At 45.8% G+C, this 21,056-nt stretch overlaps 3 long non-coding RNA genes across 3 annotated transcripts in view; all 3 read right to left on the minus strand.

Annotated features, from left to right (window-relative positions):
- The window catches only part of LOC131504689 (uncharacterized), a 53,901-nt gene that overhangs the window by 23,713 nt on the left and 9,132 nt on the right, over positions 1-21,056 (minus strand). The gene's annotated exons all lie outside the window — the stretch shown is intronic.
- LOC131504690 (uncharacterized) lies at positions 167-7,081 on the minus strand. Its single transcript, XR_009258122.1, has 3 exons — positions 6,691-7,081; positions 849-951; positions 167-545 (listed from the first exon to the last, which is right to left on the minus strand). It is a non-coding gene; the product is annotated as an uncharacterized LOC131504690 (long non-coding RNA).
- On the minus strand, positions 9,340-12,319 carry LOC131504691 (uncharacterized). The gene is made up of 2 exons (XR_009258123.1): positions 11,333-12,319; positions 9,340-11,090 (listed from the first exon to the last, which is right to left on the minus strand). It is a non-coding gene; the product is annotated as an uncharacterized LOC131504691 (long non-coding RNA).

The following is a 21,056-nucleotide window of genomic DNA, read 5'->3' on the forward strand; positions in this document are numbered from 1 at the left end:
GTTTTCCCTTTACGGTATTTTCTTTTTAGTCAGGTATTCCAGAGACAGCACACCTTAGTGCAAATATTAATGGTGGAATTTATCAGCTCGTCACAAAATATGGGAGGAGGAGGAGGAGGAAGAGGAGGACAATGATAATAAAAATACTTAGGGCTTCACATTAGTGTCATATTAATAGCTACCATTTATTACTCACTCTCTACATGCCAGGCCCAGTGCAAGGAGCTTGATTGTTTTTTCGGACTTAATCCTCACAGGCGTGCAAGTTACGAATCACAATGACCATTTTAAAGATGAGAACACTGAGTCACAATGGTGTTGTGCCCTGGGCTGTACGGACGGAAGAGGCTGAGTTCACTTTCAAACCCAGGTCTGTGGGACTCCAAAGCTCACGTTCTCTCTTTGACATCGGACTGCTTCCCAGTGAACTGGAATCAGCATCTCAAAAGCAATCACGGCCAGTGGACAGACACCCGGGGGATGTCCTGGGTATGTGTGGATCTCTCCAGAATCTGCTCTTTTGATGATCATTCTTTGCTGGGTGCCTGCACTGGAAACCATGACTTCATTTGAGATTCTTAACCCCAAGGCCAACATTTCAGGAAGGGCTCCCCTACCTTCAGTTATAAGCCCACCTCTGCTACTTATTCACCTTGACCTCCTTAACTTTCTAATCCATAAGGTGAGAATAATAATAGAATCTAACTCAAAGGGTTAGAATTAGGAAAACTAAATGAGCTAATATACATGTGCAAATTCCTAGTACGGTACCCGGGAACTTATTAGTTCTTAGCAAATATTTCCGAGTATTATAAAATTAACACATTATTACTAAATGAGAGACTAACCTACTTCCAGTCTAGATGTCCTTGCCCCGTCCTCTTTCCTTCCCTGCATGGCTCCCTCATCCTATCCCCCACGGTACAAAAGCTGTTTGGAGAGTATTTCTGCCTGGGGATAGGAATTTGGGAAGAAAACAAAATTAAACCAATCAGGCTATAAAAATTCCTCTTTGCCAAGATGGCTTTGTGCCAGGCCTGCTGGCAGTCAGAATGTATGAACCAAGGGGAGATGAAGGGTACAATTCCCTTCAGAAAACACCACCGCCAGGATCAATCTGTGGCATGAAGTCAGAGCGTGCCTCCTCTGTGACAGGCCAAGCTGGACTGGACAAGCAGGCTTCGTTGCCCCCAGAGGCCCCTGCAGAGGTCAGACCCCAATCCCCAAGTGTCACCCAGCCCTACTGTCCCAGCAAGAGAGTGAGGGCAGAGCCAGGGCCACCAGGGGGGGGGTCCCCTCTCACGGGGAGGGGCAGGCCTGGCCAGGACGTGACACATCTATCCCCGAGCAGGGGATGCTTCCTCCGGGTACCCAGTGGTGACATAACAAGCATAGGTCGTGAGAGTAGACGTGACCAGAGACCTGGTCAAGGTGGGGAAAGAGGGCGCAGTCTTCCGGGGAGCAAGAAAGGAAGGGAAAGCCCTGAGGCAGTAAGGTGGATAGAAGAGTGGGCTGAAAGCCGTATGCAGCTGGGAGCAGTGAGCTAGGGGGGAGGGTTGTGCCGGCCGAGGCGATGGCATGGAGACTCATCACTTCGCACCCTCTGGCTCTGCTGGGGAATCTGGTTTTGACCCTGAAGTAAATGGAACGTTTTAAGCAAGGGAGACACATGACCAGAGTTGCGTTTTTAAACAATTCACTGAACGGATATTCTTGAGGACCTACAAAGATCATGCAAAATGCTAAGAAGAACACTATGGAAACAGAATAACCCTCGCTGAGCACTCACTCAGTGTAGCAGGGCAATGAGACTAGTTGCCAGATGATCACAATGTCATGTGGAAAGGTAATGTTTCATTAGGAAAGTTTTTTTTGTTGTTGTTTGTTTTTTTTTTTTTAAGAAAAAAACGGCGGGGTGCCTGGGTGGTTCAGTCAGTTAAGCAGTCGGACTTCGGCTCAGGTCATGATCGCACGGCTCATGAGTTCGAGCCCCGCGTCAGGCTCTGTGCTGACAGCTCGGAGCCCGGAGCCTGCTTTGGATTCTGTGTCTCCCTGTCTCTCTGCTCCTCCCCCACTCCTGCTCTCAATCTCTCTCTCTCTCTCCCTCTCTCTGTCTCTGTCTCTCAAAAATAAATAAAGATTAAAACATTTTTTTTAATAATAAAAAAAAGTTGTGAGACTTCGGGCAAAGTGCTCAACCTCTCTGTTCACCAGTATTCCTTTTATTCAAAGCAGACGTTAAAGGAGACATGGGGGGGCGCCTGGGTGGCGCAGTCGGTTAAGCGTCCGACTTCAGCCAGGTCACGATCTCGCGGTCTGTGAGTTCGAGCCCCGCGTCAGGCTCTGGGCTGATGGCTCAGAGCCTGGAGCCTGTTTCCGATTCTGTGTCTCCCTCTCTCTCTGCCCCTCCCCGTTCATGCTCTGTCTCTCTCTGTCCCAAAAATACATAAAAACCGTTGAAAAAAAAAAAAATTAAAGGAGACATGGGATCTGGACCTACGGAGCGTGTATGGGGGAAGGAGGCCTAGAGGTGGAGGATAGGACGGGAAAGAACATCGATAGAGACCCAGAGGCCTTGAACGTGGAAGAGCAAAGCAGCCCCATTTGGCTGGGACCAAGCGTGTTAGAAAAACTGTGGCATAGAAAAGGCTATTAATGCTTTTTGGATTTTTACCAGGTGCTGGAGCCCCGCACATGCGAACACGTTTATTCACAACCACCCCGCAAGGGAGGTGGGATGTCCCTCATTTTCCACTCCAAGCGGTTGAAATTCTAAGATGTCAAGCAGCTTGACGAAGCTCCTGAAGGGTAGAGAGTGGATTGGAACCCACATCCTCTTACCCCAGAGCTCACACCCGCTCCACATGACCACGCTCATGCCTCCCCACCCAACAACCCCCTGTAGCCACCAGGACAGGACAGCATCTTTTCCTGTGGTGGCCCCCCACCCTCCCCGAGCACATTGGGCTGCCGTCACTGAGGACATCCCAGAGCCTGAGCCGCACCTGGGAAGGCAGTTCAGAAAAGAGTACTCCAAAAATCGCTTTGAGCGAAACGATGATGTCAGACAGTGCCTCCCTCCCAAAGGAGGTTCTTTGAGGAGTTCTGCAGTCATTTGGAAGTGTAAGATCACTGGAGGTTTTTAAAGCCTCAGTCACATTACTTTATATTCACACCTCTATGTTACCTTGGAGTAGTAACAAATTAAGCCGGAATCAGCTATTCACACTGAATGATTTTATAACACTTTCTCTGCTCCCACAGCCTGGCTATTTTAAATGCAAGCGACTTGCCTAAGGAAGCAGATAGGGTGGAAACGGCATTAAAAGAAGGTTCATAAATCACTCCAAGATCCTGGACCCTTTACTTCCAGAATTCCTTCTTCGTTGATTCTCCTAGCTCTCAGCTACATAAAAAGAAGGAAGTATGGGCAAGAAAAAAAAAAAGGTTAATTCTATCCACTCCCCCCAACCCCCAAAAAAAACGTTAACAGTGTGTCTTTTGCATTGCACGGTAAATTCTGTCATAAAAACAAACGGGAAACAAACCGGCAGGTCTTTGAGAATGGGATCGACAGTTGAAAGGGAATTGACATTTGGGGAGTTTAAAAATAGATACTCCAATAGAAAGAGCATCTGCCCGCTAAAAATATGAAGCAACACAGTCCTGCCGCCCTCTGAGAGCACTGACCAGGTTATTAGGCTATTTAATAATGCCCTATTTTTAGGGCTGGGAGGCCAGGAAAAACAGGCTGGCTTCAGTGGCTCAAATAAACACATAACGCAAGGACACTCAGAGTACGTCTCCAAAGTATCTAGAACTAAGGGCTTTTCATAAAGCAGAACAAAGTTTTCTGTGGCAAAGCAATGATTTGGCAAAGTTTTCCATAGCTTTCATAGGCTGCTCAGGTTAATGGGAAGGGTGGGGGGCGGGGTGATGGCCTTATCCTTTCTCATTTTGCTGGGATTGTTAGCATGAAAGGGACCTTAGAGACCACCTAAGACTGGATATTTGATGTGGATTGGCTGCCCCCAGTCTGAACCCTCTGATTCCTACGGTGGGGAACCCCCGTCTGAGGAGGGTTGGTGATCAACAGAACTTGCCTCCCTCTCTAGGAAGCTGTCTTCTAGTGGCCCCAGAGCTACTGGAGCTGGGGCTCTAACATATGACCAAACTCAGGGTGTCAGATTCACCTGCTCAGGCTTTGGAGTCAAAAGGTAATGACTCAAAGAAGGAGGGAGGGCGAAGAATTCTTTCCAAGGGTAACAGCAAAGGCAGCGACATCTAGTTCCCAAGGGCAGTGTGGCCAATGGTGCCAATGGTCCAGTGCCCACTGCTGAGAGGAGTGGCATGATACTAAGCACTTGGTGGCACATGGGCTGCAGTGGCTTTATGGAGCCTGGTCCCTCACTGAGATTCTGGTCCTGGTTTGGCCTGTATAATCTTCCTTGTTCTTGCCAGTTCTCAGGGTCTGGTTCTTCAGGCTTCCTGGTAATCCTGTGAGCGGTAAGCCTGTGAGCGGACCAATGTCCTTTCAATCAGTTCCTTTTCTGTTTAAATTGCCCAGAGGCAATATTTGTTCTTTACAACTAAGAACCCTGAGTGCCTGAACAACCCAACCCTGTTTTCTACAGATGCAATTAAGAACGAGAGGACAGGAGTGCCTGGGTGGCTTTGTCAGTTAAGGGTCCGACTTCAGCCCAGGCCATGATCCCGCAGTTCGTGAGTTTGAGCCCCGTGTTGGGCTCTGTGCTGACAGCTCAGAGCCTGGAGCCTGCTTCAGATTCTGTGTGTGTGTCTCTCTCTCTGCCCTTCCCCCACTCGCTCAGGCGTGCACGCACGCTCTCTCAAAAATAAACATTGGAAAAAAAAAAAGTGTTTAAAAAAAAAAAAAGAGAATGAGAGGGAAAAACACACAACTAGTTCGCATCAAATCCAGGCCTCAAAAGCAGGCCCCTGACACAGTTTAGGGTGCTTTCTCTCACATGGGTGCAGGCTTACAGAGGCACAGAAGATGTGTTCTGTCCCTGACTTGTGCTCCATCTCGGATGCCTCCCCCACACCCACCACCAGAGCGGGACAGGTCCGTACTTTCCTCCCCGGGGGTCACCACTGTCATGGCCTACCCACCAAATTGTTTGTATATTTCCCGAGTCATTCCAAATGTCATAACCTACCTACCCTCAGTCACTTTCCCTCTGGGCCCTTCCAGGTTACAAAGTCTCTTTAGAAGCTTCCTTTCTTCTGAAAAAGATTCAGTGAGTACCTCCACATGCCTGACTCTACACAAAGCACTAAGGATCCTACGGGGAGGAAATCAGAAATGGACTCAGATACCATGAACATCACAGGGCAGGAGGGAGACCGATGTTCATCAAATAATCGCACAGGCATGTAACTACAAACACAATAACTAAGAAAAGGATAGGCTGTTAGAATAGCATTTCACCGAGGGGCCTTTTCTAGTCTAGAATTCAAGGAATACTCCCTGAGGAAGTAACATTTGAGCTGAGGTCTAAAAGTCGGTTAAGTTCATCTGGTGGGAAGAGGGGAGGGAAAATTCTAGGCAAAGGATTGGCCTTCACAGGTCCCGAAAGAGAAGCCCAGGACTAGAAACTAAAAGAAGGCCAATGTGCCTGGCAAGGGGAAAAATGAGAAGGGTTGGGCTGAACTGTGGGGTGGAGTGAGGTCACTTGGGGCCTACAAACCTTGTGAAGGAGTCTGCTCAGGGCAACAAGCAGGCATGGGATGATTTTAAGCAGAGGAGAGACACGTGGCCATATGTCCTTTGAAAAGATGGCCGTCGCTGCCCTGTGGAAAACGAATTGGAGAAGAGACTAGAGGGGAGTATTTGCAAGCAAATTAGCAGGTGGTGGCCAGAGTTCAAGGGGGAGGTGATGGTAGCTTAGAGTCAAGAGATAGGATCAGACTGAGAGAGATGTAAAATCAACAGGACTCGGCGTTTGAGGAGATGGGAGAGAAGGTGTTAAGAAGGACACCACACCGCTGGAGAGTCAGTGAAGTTATTCACCAAAAGAGGCAGTGTAGAAGGGTTGGTTTTGAGAGAGACACCATGAGGTTGGTTTTAAGTAAATGGACTTCGAGGTGCCTTTGAGACTTTTGAATGGAAAGGGCAAAAGACGAGGCTCTGAATGTCGGGAGAGAAGATTGGAGGAAAGGTGTACCTTTGAGTGTGGCCTTGCGACCTGAGTTAGCTCCTCTTCGGCCAAGACGAGTTCTCAGAGAGCCCAGACCTCTTAAATCAACCTTTGCCTGAATTCCTTGCAAAACGGAGCACATTTTTGGCAGGAACAGGCCAGAAATCACCCCCAACATAGCACAACTGCTTCAAAGCCAGGCCGCCCGTGGCCTCTGGAGACGAGCTTCAAGCGCCCAATCTCCTCCCTCTGCTTCACTTGTTCCCTGCAGAGTCCAGGTCTGGGCGATTTCGTCGCTTGTTTCGAGAAAAAGAAACCACCACGAAATTTCTCATCCACTTTCACCTCCTCTCCTGGGTGGTCCTATCCGGAGGGAATCTGCTGCGTCGCATTTCTCTTCACCGGGAATACCAAACCCACCGACATGAATTGGGAAACTTCGCTCTCTTTGCCACCCCCCCCCCCCCACCCTCCACCACACTCCCCTCCTTCCTGCGCTTGTCCCAAGCAGCTGATGCTGTGGGCCACAAACCTGGGCTCCGATGTTCTCTGAGTTCCAGTTGGGTCTGGCGCTGGTGGGAGATGGAGAGCTAGACCCATCCCTCCACGTGCCAGTAATGGCTGCACCCCTCCAGGACCTCAGCCCCCAACCCCGGGAAGTCCCTCCTTCATGACTCCAGGTCCCGAGAGGCCTAAGTGGTGGCGGAGACTGCCCACCGCAGCTAGTCCCGGTCGCCCCCGCAGTCCTGGCAGTTCCCCTTCCTGCCCTTGCCTCTATGAAATCATCCCTTTGTCCAGTGCTCTTCCAAATTCCATCCAGGTGTACTTCTGCTTCCTGCCACAGGACCCTGACTGACACACCTGCCCCTGTCCCTTTTCATTAGGGGAGCAGGGGCTAGACGGTTGAAAAATCAAATGACAACAGGGGTCACACAACCGTAAAGTCATGGGCAAAGTATAAGCACCTGTCAGGCAGGGACTCAACTCGCATTTTTGCACCTTCCTGACTTTTTTTTTTTTTTAATTTTTTTTTCAACGTTTTTTATTTATTTTCGGGACAGAGAGAGACAGAGCATGAACGGGGGAGGGGCAGAGAGAGAGGGAGACACAGAATCGGAAACAGGCTCCAGGCTCCGAGCCATCGGCCCAGAGCCCGACGCGGGGCTCGAACTCACGGACCGCGAGATCGCGACCTGGCTGAAGTCGGACGCTTAACCGACTGCGCCACCCAGGCGCCCCAGCACCTTCCTGACTTTTGAAAGCAAACTCCCCCAACCTGCCTCAGAAACACTTCCTGGTGGGCGCGGCTCGTGTTTCTCACCAACGTGGCTAAATTTCCGACCAAAAGACATTTCCGAAGGTCGGTTGACTTAGATGGTTTTTTTTTCCCCCTGCAACACCGAGCAACACTGATTAACAAGGAAAGGTCTGTTAATTTTCAGTGAGTTGGCTTCTATAAACAGGCAGTATGTAAAATTCTGAAGTAAGTAAAAAACCTGTGTCCTCCCTTCATGCTGCTCCGGGGCTTTGAAAGGAGAGGAGGAGGGGCGCCTGGGTGGCGCAGTCGGTTAAGCGTCCGACTTCAGCCAGGTCACGATCTCGCGGTCCGTGAGTTCGAGCCCCGCATCGGGCTCTGGGCTGAAGGCTCAGAGCCTGGAGCCTGCTTCCGATTCTGTGTCTCCCTCTCTCTCTGCCCCTCCCCCGTTCATGCTCTGTCTCTCTCTGTCTCAAAAATAAATAAACGTTAAAAAAAAAAAAAAAATTAAAAAAAAAAAAAAAAAAAAAAAAAAAAAAGAAAGGAGAGGAGGAAAGGAAGGAGAAAAGGTAGCTAGTGATACTCAGCTGTTAGTGACCTGTGACAGCTCTTCAGAGTCCTGGAATAATTCCAAAGCAGTGTATCTGGTTTTCCTATACAGCAGGCTCTCACTCCTGTACCCCCCCAGGTCTGTCTGTCTGTCTGTCTCTCTCTTTCTTGTACCCCCGGAGAAAAAATGGAGAAACCATCAAAAGAGAGTATTTGTTGAGTAATAGTGGGCCAGTATGGTCCTTTGGTGGCCACGCTGGTGGTGGTGGCTCAGAAGAGAGACGTCACTTCGTCTTTCTTAAGGTCTTCTTTTCGCTGGAGTTGGAGTGTAGTCTATGCCTCCGACTTTTGCATAGCCCACATTCCACCTAATCTTTGTTCCTTTCCTCTGACTCTGCTATGGCACCTTATGGTAGCTGACGAGTAGGCATGTTAGGTGTGCCTTTATTATTTTTGACACAGGAGAGTTGTGGTAAACACACACACACCATTACGGCTGATGGATTGCCTAATACTGTATCTGCGTTGAGTACGGCAATAAGCTTAGTCCTAGAGGAAGCAATGATTCACGCCTCCCCCAAATAATGAAAACAGCACCTAGGTAAACGAGCAGGTGAAGGTGGAGTTAAAAAATGTACAAGCATCCCCAACTTCACCTTGAACAGCTCCCCAGAGCCTTGGCTTAGCATTTGAGATTTCCCATTGGCTGCCTCCTCCCTACGTCTCTAACCTTCCATATACAGATTCTCTATCCAAGTCCTGTACGCTTACCCAGGCCTACCTCTGTGCCTTTTCCTCAAACCCAATGAGAGAGATGATCCAGGAATTCATCACAGCCTTTACTTCTTCCCTCTTCCATCCACAAAATATCTAGCATGCACCTATGCTCCAGATGTGGGAGAAGGATGGGCTAACCCAGTCCCAAGCTGACCGGGAGCTGAGGGGTAAGGTTGCCTGACCTCATAACCCTTGCATGGCTTCGACTTCATCGGTAAGATAAAGAGTGGGGGAGGGGGGAGCGGCGCCTGGGTGGCTCAGTTGGTTGAGCATCCGACTCTTGATAACGGCTCAAGTCATGATCTCATGGTTCGTGCGTTCAAGCCCCGCATTGGACTCTCTGCTGTCACCACAGAGCCCACTTCAGGTCCTCTGTCTGCCCCTCACTCTCTGTCCCTCCCCCACTCATCCCCTCGTCCACTCGTTCTTTCTCCCTCAAATAAATAAATAAAAACTCAAAAAACTTTTTTGAAATAAAATGAAGTTAGATGGGGTCAGAGACAGAGGCAGGGAACAGATGACATAAGGTAAGGAACTTGGATTTTCTTTTAATTGGCATAGTAAGCCTTCTAATAATTTTAAGTAAGAAATCTGACATGATCTGATTTAAGTATTTTACTTTTGCATTTTGAAATAATTATAGATCCACAAGAAGTTACACAAAAAATGTACAGACAGGTCTCGAGAACCCTATACCCCCCCCTTCCCCAATGTTAGCATTTATGGAACCACAGTACGGTAACAGCACCATGAAATGGACATTGCTACAATCCACAGAGCTTATCCAGATTTCTCCAGTAGACATGTGCTCGTGTGTGTGTGTGTGTGTGTGTGTGTGTGCATGTGCGAGTATCTATAGGCAATTGTTCTAGGCAATGTTGTACCACGGAGCTTTGCACAACCACCTCCCCAATGAAGATTCAGAGCTGACCCACCGTGTGGCCCTCTTGTAGCCATGCCTACGCTCTCCCCACAAGCACTAACCCTGGCAATCACTAATCTGTTTTCCATCTCTATAATTACAACATTTCAAGAATATTACATAAGTGGAATCGTACAGTATGTAATCTTTTGAAATTGCTTCTTGCACAGGGTATAATTCCCTTGAGATCATCCAACTTGTTGCCCATGTCAAGAGTTCATTCCTCCTTACTATGGAGTAATGTTCTATGGTAGGTGTGTACTACCCATTGGAGGACATCTGGGTTCTTTCCAGGTTTTAGCTATTATGAATGATACGACCATTTGTGTGCAGGCTTCCACATGAGCATAAGTTTTCATTTCTCTGGAATAAATGCCCAAGGGTGCAATTTCTGCATTGTATGGTATGTGAGTTTATTATTTGTGGATTTAGCTTCCATTTACCTAATGGCTAATGATATTGAACACCTTCTTCTGTCATTGCTTGTCCTTTGTGTTTCAATAGTGTCTCAACATGTTTTTTTGCCCATTTTCTGATTGCATTGTTTCTTGAACTTTACTGTTGAATTTTGAGTGATCTTTGTATATTCTAGAGAGAAGCCCTTTGCCAGATAGGTGATTTATGAATATTTTCTCTGATCTGTGGCTTATATTTTCATCTTTAAAAAAATTTTTTTTAATATTTATTTTTTAGCGAGAGATAAAGAGAGAGACAGAGTGCAAGCAGGGGAGGGGCAGAGAGAGAGGGAGACACAGAATCCGAAGCAGGCTCCAGGCTCCAAGCTGTCAGCTCAGAGCCTGACGCAGGGCTCAAACCCATAAACCGCGAGATCATGACCTGAGCCAAAGTTGTACCCTTAATCGAATGAGCCACCCAGGTGCGCCTTATCTTTTCGTCTTTTAAACAAAGTCTTCACAGCGCAAAAATATTTAATTTTGGTGACGTCCAGTTTATCATTTTTTCCTTTTTTTGGGATTGTGCCATTGGTGTCAAATCTAAGGAATCTTTACTTCATCCTAAATCTTGAAGATTTTCTATGTTCTACCTAAAAGCTTTGTGGTTTTAGGTTTACATTTAAATCTTGGTCCTAGTTTTAGCTAATTCTGTGAAGATTAAGTCACATTTTTATTTCTTACCTTATTTGATTCTATTTATTTTTTGCCTATGTATGCCCAGTTGTACTGGCACCATTTTTTGCAAAAGCTATCCTTTCTTCATTGAATTGCTTTTGCAACTTTGAAAAAAATCAGCTGGGCGTATGTCTAGGTCTAATTCTGGGTCCTCTATTCTATGCCATTGATCTGTGTGTCTGTCTGCCAGTGCCATACTGTCCTGATTTCTGCAGCTATATAGTAAACTTAACTTGGGAGTGATTCTTCCCAAGTTACTCCTCCTTTCTAGACCGTTTTAGCTGTTCTAGGTCCTTTGCCTTGACAAATAAATTTTATTTTTAAATTTTTTTTTTTTTTTTTTAGCATTTATTTATTTTTGAGACAGAGAGAGACAAAGCATGAACGGGGGAGGGTCAGAGAGAGGGAGACACAGAATCTGAAACAGGCTCCAGGCTCTGAGCTGTCGGCACAGAGCCCGACGCGGGGCTCGAACTCACGGACCGCGAGATCGTGACCTGGGCCGAAGTCGGCTGCTTAACCGACTGAGCCACCCAGGGACCCCGACAAATAAATTTTAAAATAAGCTTCTCTAATCTATAAAAACTCTTGCTAGGCTTTTGACAGGAATTTCATTAAGCCTGTAGATCAACTGGAAGAGAACTAACATCTTCACCATGTTGAGTTTCAGTAAATGAATAATAAAGGAAACTTACCTTCTTTGATTTCTTTCATCTACATCATCACGTTTAGCATACAGATCCTGTACATGCTTTGTTAGATTTATATTTAGATATAAATAAGTATTTCATTTTCTGAGGGGCTGTTGTAAATAGTATTGTGGTTTTAATTTCAATTTCCACATCTTCCTTGTTAGTGTATAGAATTTTATGTGTGTTCATTTTGTAATCTGATGCCGTGCTGAACTTATTTGTTCTGAGATTTGTTTTGTTTCCTTTGGAGGTTTTGTGGGCTTTTTCCCCACTCCCCACTGATTCCTTGGGTTTGTCTACATGATAGACAATCATGTTGTCTGCAAATCAAGACAATTTTATTTCTTTCTTTCCAATCTGTATGTCTTTTCTTTCTTTTTCCTGCCTTATTGTGCTGGCGAGGATTTCTAGTACTATGCTGAAAGTGGTAAGAGTGAGCATTCTTACCTTTTTCCTAATCTCAGGGAGAAAGCATTTAGTTTTTCACCATTAAGTATAATGTTGCTTGTAGGATTCCTTTTGTAGGTGCTCTTTATCAGGTTGAGAAGTTTCCATTTCTATTTCTTGAAAGTTTTCATGAATGGGTATTGAATTTTTGTCAAATGCCTTTTCTGCATCTATTGATATGATCATGTGGATTTTCTTCTTTAGCCTGTTAATATGATGGGTTGCATTGATTGATCTTCAAATACAAACCAGCCTTGCATACCTGGAATAAACAACCTTTTTGGTTGTAGTATATAATTTTGTTGCACATTGAGGCACCTGGGTGGCTCAGTTGAGCATCAGACTCTTGATTTTCTCTCAGGTCATGATCCCAGGGTCATGAGATTGAGCCCCACATTGAGCTCCATGCTGGGTGTGGAGTCTGCCTAAGATTCTCTCTCTCCCTCTCCCTCTGCTCCTCCTCCCAACTCAGGCTCTGTCTCTAAAATAAAAATAAAACTTAATTAAAAAAATCTTTTGCATAGTGCCAGATTCACTATGCTAACATCTTGTTGGGTATTTTTACACCTAAGTTCCTGAGAGATATTGGTTGATTTCTACTTTTAAAAGATTGCTCTGGTTTCTTGGTGGAGAATGGATAGAAGGGCATGACTGGCAGTTAGTAAACTAGTTAAATGTTGTTATTTTCTCTCAACTTTGAGCTTCTCCCTCAACCTTAATCTGCATTTGCTTCTGAAATTATGTTTGCCTTCCCTGGGTCCAAGGAACACTACAATCTGATTGAATATAACCCTGGTGACCCTAACCCACCAGCTCCAATGAGTTTGCTCCAACTCCAGCAAGAAGAAAGAAACTTTCCATTCCGGCCATACAAGTCCTTGTGTTCAACGTGCCATGTACCTTGTTTATGCCCTACCCCGCCCTCAAGATGTCATTCAAATCTTGGAACCACCTCAAGCTTTCCTAACCATTCCAGTCAGCTGGGAATTGTTCCTTCCTGTCAGCTCGTACAGCTCTTATTGTCCACACTACTCATTGTACTTAATTAATTCACTTATGCAGTCAGGAAACATTCATTGAGCACTTTCTATCTTCCAGGCACTTTGTAGATACTGGGACACAGCTGTGACCAAAAGGGATGCAATGGAATTTATAGTCTAGCATTAAATAAAGGTTCACACAAGCATATATGTGTACACATTATGTTTGTGTGTATATGTATATGTTGTGCATATGCACTGTAAAGAGAGAGAGCTACAAATCAAGATACGTGCTGTGAAGACAAAGTACGGGATGTTTGGAATAGACTACTTTCATTTCTGCACATATTCCGGTGTAGTCGAAGTTCCTTGAGAATAAAGACCATATTCAATACTGCTTAGTCAAACTTAGAATCTAACCCATAATAGGTAAGCAGTGGATGTTTATTAATGATGATAGTGACCATGAAGAGAAACAGTATCGTTTGAGGAAGACTCTTAAGTACTAGGAGCTGAACAAAAGACACTTTGCATTCCTGAAAAAAGTAAGCGATCTATTGAAGCCTGGGTGGCTCAGTCAGTTAAGCATCTGACTTCGGCTCAGGTCATGATCTCGCGGTTTGTCAGTTCCAGCCCTGTGTCGGGCTCTGTGCTGACAGCTCAGAGCCTGGAGCCTGCTTCACATTCTGTGTCTCCCTCTCTCTCTGCCCCTCCCCTGCTTGTGCTCTGTCTCTCTCTCTCTCTCTTAAAAATAAATAAACGTTAAAAAAAATTTTTTTAAAGCAATCTATAGAATGCATTCTTTGTTGGTTTAAAGCACCAGGAAAAAAATAAATTAAAAAAAAATAAAGCACGAGGGCACCATCTCCAAGCGTTTTATCTCTGGCAGGGCTCTGAAAATTGCTTTGAAATGCCTACCTATTTACCTCAAATGTACATGCATCCAATCTCCAAATTATTGTTTTCTAGGACTGTGCATAATGGTGTACTGATAAATGTCCAACAGTGGACTCCTTCAAAACAAAAACAAAACAGAGTTGTAACATTTGCTGGGATCTGTGGTGCAAATACTCCCACCATGGCCAATTCAGAGCTACCAACATGCTGTCACTAAACACAGAGATGGGAAGAAATGCATAGTACTACCTTTGTTAAACACCGTACAGACACAGCACATGTGACGTCAAAAAGCATAGTTAGTAGTAACATATTAGGAAATGATGGGGGCTTTTCTTCTTTGAGTATTGCCTTTTTCAATAAAATTTATTGAATTGGAAGTTCATATAATTCGGGGCGCCTGGGTGGCTCAGTCAATTGAGCGTCCGACTTCGGCTCAGGTCATGATCTCACGGTCCCATCTGTGAGTTCAAGCCCCATGTCAGGCTCTGTGCTGACCGCTCAGAGCCTGGAGCCTGTTTCGGATTCTGTGTCTCCCTCTCTCTCTGACCCTCCCCCGTTCATGCTCTGTCTCTCTCTGTCTCAAAAATAAATAAATGTTAAAAAAAAAAAATTTTTAAAAAAAAGTTCATATAATTCAACTTTAATGACTGTATGGATCAGCTGGCTCAAAACGTTCCTAAAAATTTAGAAATTGGCTCTCATGACACCTAGGAGCCAACTCCCGCACCCCACGGTGCAGCTTAATAGACCCATATATGTCCCAGATGGGATCCCACTATGCTGAGTCTTTAGACACAGGGGAGAAGGCAAAGTTGAATTTTGCTACTGAGGCTGTTTCCCTCAACCCTCGTCTCCAGCTCTGCAGAACAGCTAACAGGCATGCTGAAAGCTTCGGTGTGGCAACACTTCAAGATGGATGGTGGAAGAACCACTGACAGACCACCTGTCCCCTGTCTACTTCAACTAGGAAGTCTGGAAAAGTTAAGCATTCATTTTCCCAACTTCCAGTGAGGTTGAGTGGCCAGTGAGACATGACAGTGCTGGGGGGTGGATAGTGGTCTGGAAAAGCTTTTTGCTTTTCTAGTATAATGACTACATGAGTGTTTTACCCTTCCTACCTATCTCAGATATGAATATGATGTCTGGAGCTGCAGCAGCCATTTTGGAACCATGAGGCAATATGCCTGAGGAAAAGGCCAAGAGAATTGAAGAGCCACCGGCTGTGGGTTCATTGGGCTCCCAGACTAAAACCAAATCTGCATATTCCATCAGACCTGGTGTTGTATAAGGGAGAAAGCACTTATTCCTTTAAGTGCTTGTGTTAAGTTTTCTGCTACTTATAGCCAAAACTATCACCAGCCCGTATAGGAATTAAAGGCAACTGATATAACAGGGATAGTCTTGGGTGGTTTTCATCTTCTTTAAGTTTCACAACACTAGGAGAGATGACATTTATAAAAATGTATAATTTGGGGCGCCTGGGTGGCGCAGTCGGTTAAGCGTCCGACTTCAGCCAGGTCACGATCTCGCGGTCCGTGAGTTCGAGCCCCGCGTCAGGCTCTGGGCTGATGGCTCGGAGCCTGGAGCCTGTTTCCGATTCTGTGTCTCCCTCTCTCTCTGCCCCTCCCCCGTTCATGCTCTGTCTCTCTCTGTCCCAAAAATAAATAAAAAACATTGAAAAAAATTTTTTTTTTAAAAAATAAATAAAAATGTATAATTTATCATGGCTAGTCACACTTTAAAGGAAGGGTGGGGTTTTTTGTTTTCGCTTGAGAGAGAGAGAATATGTGTGCGTGGGTGCAATGTCAGCATGGTAGGGGGAGAGAGGGGGAGACAGAGTCTTAAGCAGGCTTCATGCTGGGCATGGGGCTCAATCCCATGACTGTGAGATGGTGACCTGAGCCGAAATCAAGAGCTGGATGCTTAACTGACTGAGCCACTGAGGTGCCCCAAGGAAGTGTGTCTTAAAGGATGATTTGAGAGAGCTGCAGCTATGTGGACCTTAAAAACTTAATTTCAGTGTAAGTTTGCAAAGGTTTGAACACTTATCCCTCTTCAGTAAATTAAAAGCACATCAGGGGCATCTGGGCGGCTCAGTCGGTTAAGCGTCTGACTTCAGCTCAGGTCATGATCTCGTGGTCTGTGAGTTCGAGCCCCGCGTCGGGCTCTGTGCTGACCGCTCAGAGCCTGGACCCTGCTTCAGATTCTGTGTCTCCCTCGCTCTCCGCCCTTCTCACACTTGCACTCTGTCTCTCTCTCAAAAAGAAATAAACATTAAAAAATTTGTTTAAAAAAAGCACATCACAGACATTTCCTTTGGATAAATTAGACACAAACTACCTATTGATAGACGTAGCATAGCATCCACCCCTACATTCTACCGAGCAAGTAAGGACATTTGTTTTGATTAACAAACTCCAGGAAAGATTTTTCCTTTTATCAAAGTTGGCCTGGGTTTCAAGGAGATAAAGAACAGGTTTAACTCCCTTGGGGCTGGGTGGTGGCAGCTACTGAGGGGGAAGAACTGCTTGCTATGGGGTGGCTGGTCCTCTCCTAGGCACACCAGAGGCCTCTGTTTCCCAGGGATCTGGAATTCTCCCAATGAGAACCAAGAAGGAAACATGGGAGAGCACAGGGCTTCTGGGGCTCAATCAGCCAGTCACCCAGTGGTTAGAAGTCCCTGGGCTTTCCAAATGTATGGAAGGTGGAGGCCTCCCTGACATGAGTCAGGAGGACTGGGAAATTGCACAAAGTTCCAAGGGAGAAAAGCGAGGGTGGGGTGACAGCCGCCACACCAGGAGATACTTAAACATCGTTGGATGCATTCATTCCAACTGGAGGAGTGGAATTCCTGCCAGCCAGCCATTCTCCAGTCATTCAGAGGAGGGACATGTACTGAGTGTCCACTGTCCATGACGTCCTGGGAATGTAGCAAAGGAGGTCCTGCTCCCATAGAGTCTTCAGTTTACTAGAGAAAACAGTTAAAAAGGAGGTATAATGAAATGGGGTGAGTGTTACAATACCTGAAGGCTATTATTTACAATTCATTCGTTTCCCTCTGTGTGATGCCACAGAACGAAGAGAGCGTTGGACAAGAGCATCAGTGAGCCTTGCTTGGTTAAGCCATACATAGACATTCTTCGGTTGTCTGTCCTTGAGTAAATCTCTTTACCCTTTCCATGTTTCTTTTTACTTTAAAATGAGGTCAAGCTAGGTGGTTCTGATTCTATTATTTATATTAAAAATAGAGGTGGGGGGGCACCTGCGTGGCTCAATCATCCAACTCTGGTTAAACGTCCAACGTGGTTAAACGTCCAACTCTTCATTTCGACTCAGGTCACGATCTCACAGTTCGTGGGTTTGAGCCCCACATCGGGCTCTGTGCTGACAGCTCGGAGCCTGCTTGGGATTCTGTCTCCCTCTCTCCCTGCCCCTCCCCTGCTTGCTCTATATCTCTCTCAAAATAAATACAAATAAAAACTTTAAAAATAGCGGTGGTAACTCTTAAGAATATCTCCCACCTGCCTGTGATTGCCCCATTTGGTCAAGTACCATTTCATTGTTTATCGGCGTGTCCTAAAGTGTGTTCCAAGGAATACATTATTTCCTGAGCGTTTCCTGTTTCTACATGGATCTAACTTGGGTTTCCTGGGCCTGCCTTCCTAGTACTCAAAGCCAGATCTGAGGTTGATCAGCTTACTGCTGGCAATACCATCATTCTACAGCAAGGGCAGATCTTTTGAACTGGTTCTTCTACATAAGTATATTTTCAAAGCAGTATTAACTCAAAGTCTTAAGTTCCTTGGAGAACCAAGGATCAGCTTGTAGAAGTCCATAAATCTTTCAAAGGCATGTTAAAAATGGATAAAAAATCTGTGTGTGTGTGTGTGTGTGTGTGTGTGTGTGTGTGTGTGTGTGTTGGGGAAAAAGAGTTCAAGGGGTTCATCAGATCTTCAAAAGTGCCCATAATGCCAAAAGACTTAGGAACTTTAGGCTGGAGATTATGATATAATCTTGATATGGTCTCTCCATCTTCTGAATGTCTCTGTTTCTTACACCTTTTACCATTGTTACTATAGGGGTGTGCATCTTTCCTAGCAGACTATTCCTTCCTTAAGAGTGGAGATTGTATCTTATTGAAACAAGTTACACACACACACACACACACACACACACACACACACAGATTTTGGAGTCAGACAGCAAAACCAACCATAATACCCCTTTCCCAGCTATGGAGATGGACAGCAGAGGGGCACATGACCCCCACTGGCCAATTGAGTTACTTTCTAAGATTTTGCTAAGTGGCACTGGCTGGGCGGGCAGGGGGCCGTGGGATCCTTTCCTCTCTGGCTGCACACAGACCTAAGCTGTGCATAGGCCTGTGTCCTTTCTCGCGAGGACATCAGTCTGTAAAAGGAATGAACAGACTTGGCAAACAGACGGAAGCAGAGGTACAAGAAAGAGAACTTGCTGGTTTCAATGCTCCAAGCTTCTCAGTTGCATGAACCAAAAGACGCCCCTCTTCACCGAAGCAAATTTGCATTCAAATCTGTCCCATGCAACCAGAGTCTTGAGCTGTTCCGTGAGTAGACCTAATAACGTCTACACCTCAGGTGTGGTGAAATTGAAATAGCATGTAATGAAGAAACTGCCAGTGAGCTTTCACCCGGCTTGTGACTGTCCCATCTCAACAGGTACCTTTTATTTGTTCTTCGGTGCGTGCAAAGGGACTCTAACTACACAGGCTGTAACTAGGTTTTCTCTGAGTTGAAAAAATGACTAAATAATTTGATAAAGGCTTGGTTAAACAAAACTCTTTCCCAAGGGACTTTCCAGAGTCTCCAGTCTTCTATGTTGCCTCTTGAATTCCCAGCTTGGGCAAAGTCACATGACCACAGGGTCCTACGTCAAGAAGCATCTGTGAACACGTTTTGGGAACCGCGGCCTCTGTGGCCAATTCAGGAGTTGTGCTGTCACAAACACTGCTTCGGGGACAACCTGACGGTCATCCAGTCCTTTTTCTACTGAAGCAGAAGTCCAGCAGCTTTTCATCCCCCGTTCTGATGATTACCAGCCATGAGCCTTGGAAAGTCACTTGCTTTCCCTGAGTCTCCGTTTCGGTCACCAGTAAGGTGATGATAATAGACTGCACAACATCCAAGAACCCATCCAATTACCCAGGCCTCTGCTCTTGGGATTATGAAAGGTTCTGAGAGGATTGAATGCAGGGGGCAGTGGACACTCTGGGCCTAGGAAGGTCAAGAACGGCCCAGGCGGTTGAGTGGGGAGAAGTGAGCTGAAACAGGGAAATGCAATGAGGGCTCACAGCCATCACTAGAACCAGCTCCATTTTGGGCGGGGGGGGGGGAGGGGGGGGGGGCGTGGATCTTATGCCAACGTTCTGGCATAGCAATCTCTGGATTTTCTCACCTCTCTTAAATTGAAATTTCTAATAGTACTGGATTCTATGGGTTTGTATATTGTTTTATGGGGCCTCATAAAACAAAAGGTTAAAATGACACAATTTTCCCTTGTGGGTCCTCAAAGGCCAAGAAAACCCTTCAGCAAGAGGCAGAGAGCAAAGATCGTCACGATTCAGACTCCGAGTCCTGAAAAGCATTGGGTTCTTTCCGTTCTTATTCAGTTGAAATGTGATCAAGAGGGGTGCCTGGGTGGCGCAGTCGGTTGGGCGTCCGACTTCAGCCAGGTCACGATCTCGCGGTCCGTGAGTTCGAGCCCCGCGTCAGGCTCTGGGCTGATGGCTCAGGGCCTGGAGCCTGTTTCCGATTCTGTGTCTCCCTCTCTCTCTGCCCCTCCCCCGTTCATGCTCTGTCTCTCTCTGTCCCAAAAATAAATAAATGTTGAAAAAAAAATTTAAAAAAAAAAAAAAAAAAAAAAAAAAAGAAATGTGATCAAGACAGCTGTGAACCAAACCCTTTTCTCTTCTGTGACCATCAACTAACAAACAGGAACCCGTAGTGTTCCTAGGGATGCTGGTAAGTGTCAATGAGATGCCAAAGAGAAAACCTTTCGAAAACTGCAAAGCACTCCACGAATATATTATTTTTATTACTATTCCTAACGTTTAAAGTATTAATTCTGGCTTTCCCACAGACATGACTTCAGGCGAGTAATTCGTCAGCTCCACCCTTTATATAAAACAAACGCAGTGAGGGATGGGAGAGATTAACTCGAAAATGATGGGAGACGCCTTTGAAAATTGAGGGTCACTGCAGTACTCACTAATTAATAGTAACCATGCAATTGTGAAGTTATAAATAGCTCCGCATCCTAGCAGAACCCAGAGTGCTCTGCTACTTTTTCACTTGTAGCCATTTTGATTCAGCCCATTAGCTCCACTGGCCTATAATTAGCACAACACCCTGGAAAATTAATCCAGCCTGGTGAGTCAACATTGGGGAAATGAAACAGACCTCTAAATCGTGTTGGAATCCAGCTGAAGTCTGAGAGCCGGGTCCTCCTGGTTTCAGAGGGAACTAAAAGCCTCAAATCTTGATTTTCTAGCTAAAGATAGAGGAGTCCTTCACTGTATTCTCGACAACCGAGTTTCAACGTTGCTATTAAGGTAAATATATCCCTTATTGCAATTTTCAGTCAGTCGGAGAATTGCAGCCTGTTACATTATAGTCATACAATGTATGACTTTTAAAATGCAACTTTGGAGAAATGAAACCTGCTGATACAATGAAGACAAAGTGTCCAAATCTCTACCTTCTGGCAGAGACCCTGAGGTCAGCCTGAGCAGGAGGGTTCGGAGGGCCAGACTAGCAGAGGAAATCTTTTCCTGGAAACTGAGATTGCTGAAATCTGAGCCCAGGGAAAGAGGTACCCAATAGGCAGGGAGGGAAATCACATGTTACTGTAGACAGGAGGCAACAAGCAGATTAAAAGCAATATGGAAGGCTCGAATATGGTGCCGTGAAGGTCGTCAAGAAGACGTGACTGCCAGTTGACCCAAGCTGAACTTGGGCCATCAGAGGCCTCTCACCCACCTTCCCTGTCCTTAGAACGGGCATTTCATTTGCCTTCACCATGCTAGAAGCTACCCCATCAGAGCCTTGAGATAACAATGTGGTACCGAGACCATCTGAACAGTATACATTACTGAACCCTGTTAATGCCTCTACATAGCCTTTTAAGATTTAGCAGGCAGGTGCAGAGATTCATTTGTCTTATGGCCACCCAAGACAAGCCTCATTTAAGTAAGTTTGCTTGCCTATTA

This window comes from Neofelis nebulosa, chromosome 2 (genome assembly GCF_028018385.1).
Source record: "Neofelis nebulosa isolate mNeoNeb1 chromosome 2, mNeoNeb1.pri, whole genome shotgun sequence".
Classification (NCBI taxonomy): domain Eukaryota; kingdom Metazoa; phylum Chordata; class Mammalia; order Carnivora; family Felidae; genus Neofelis; species Neofelis nebulosa.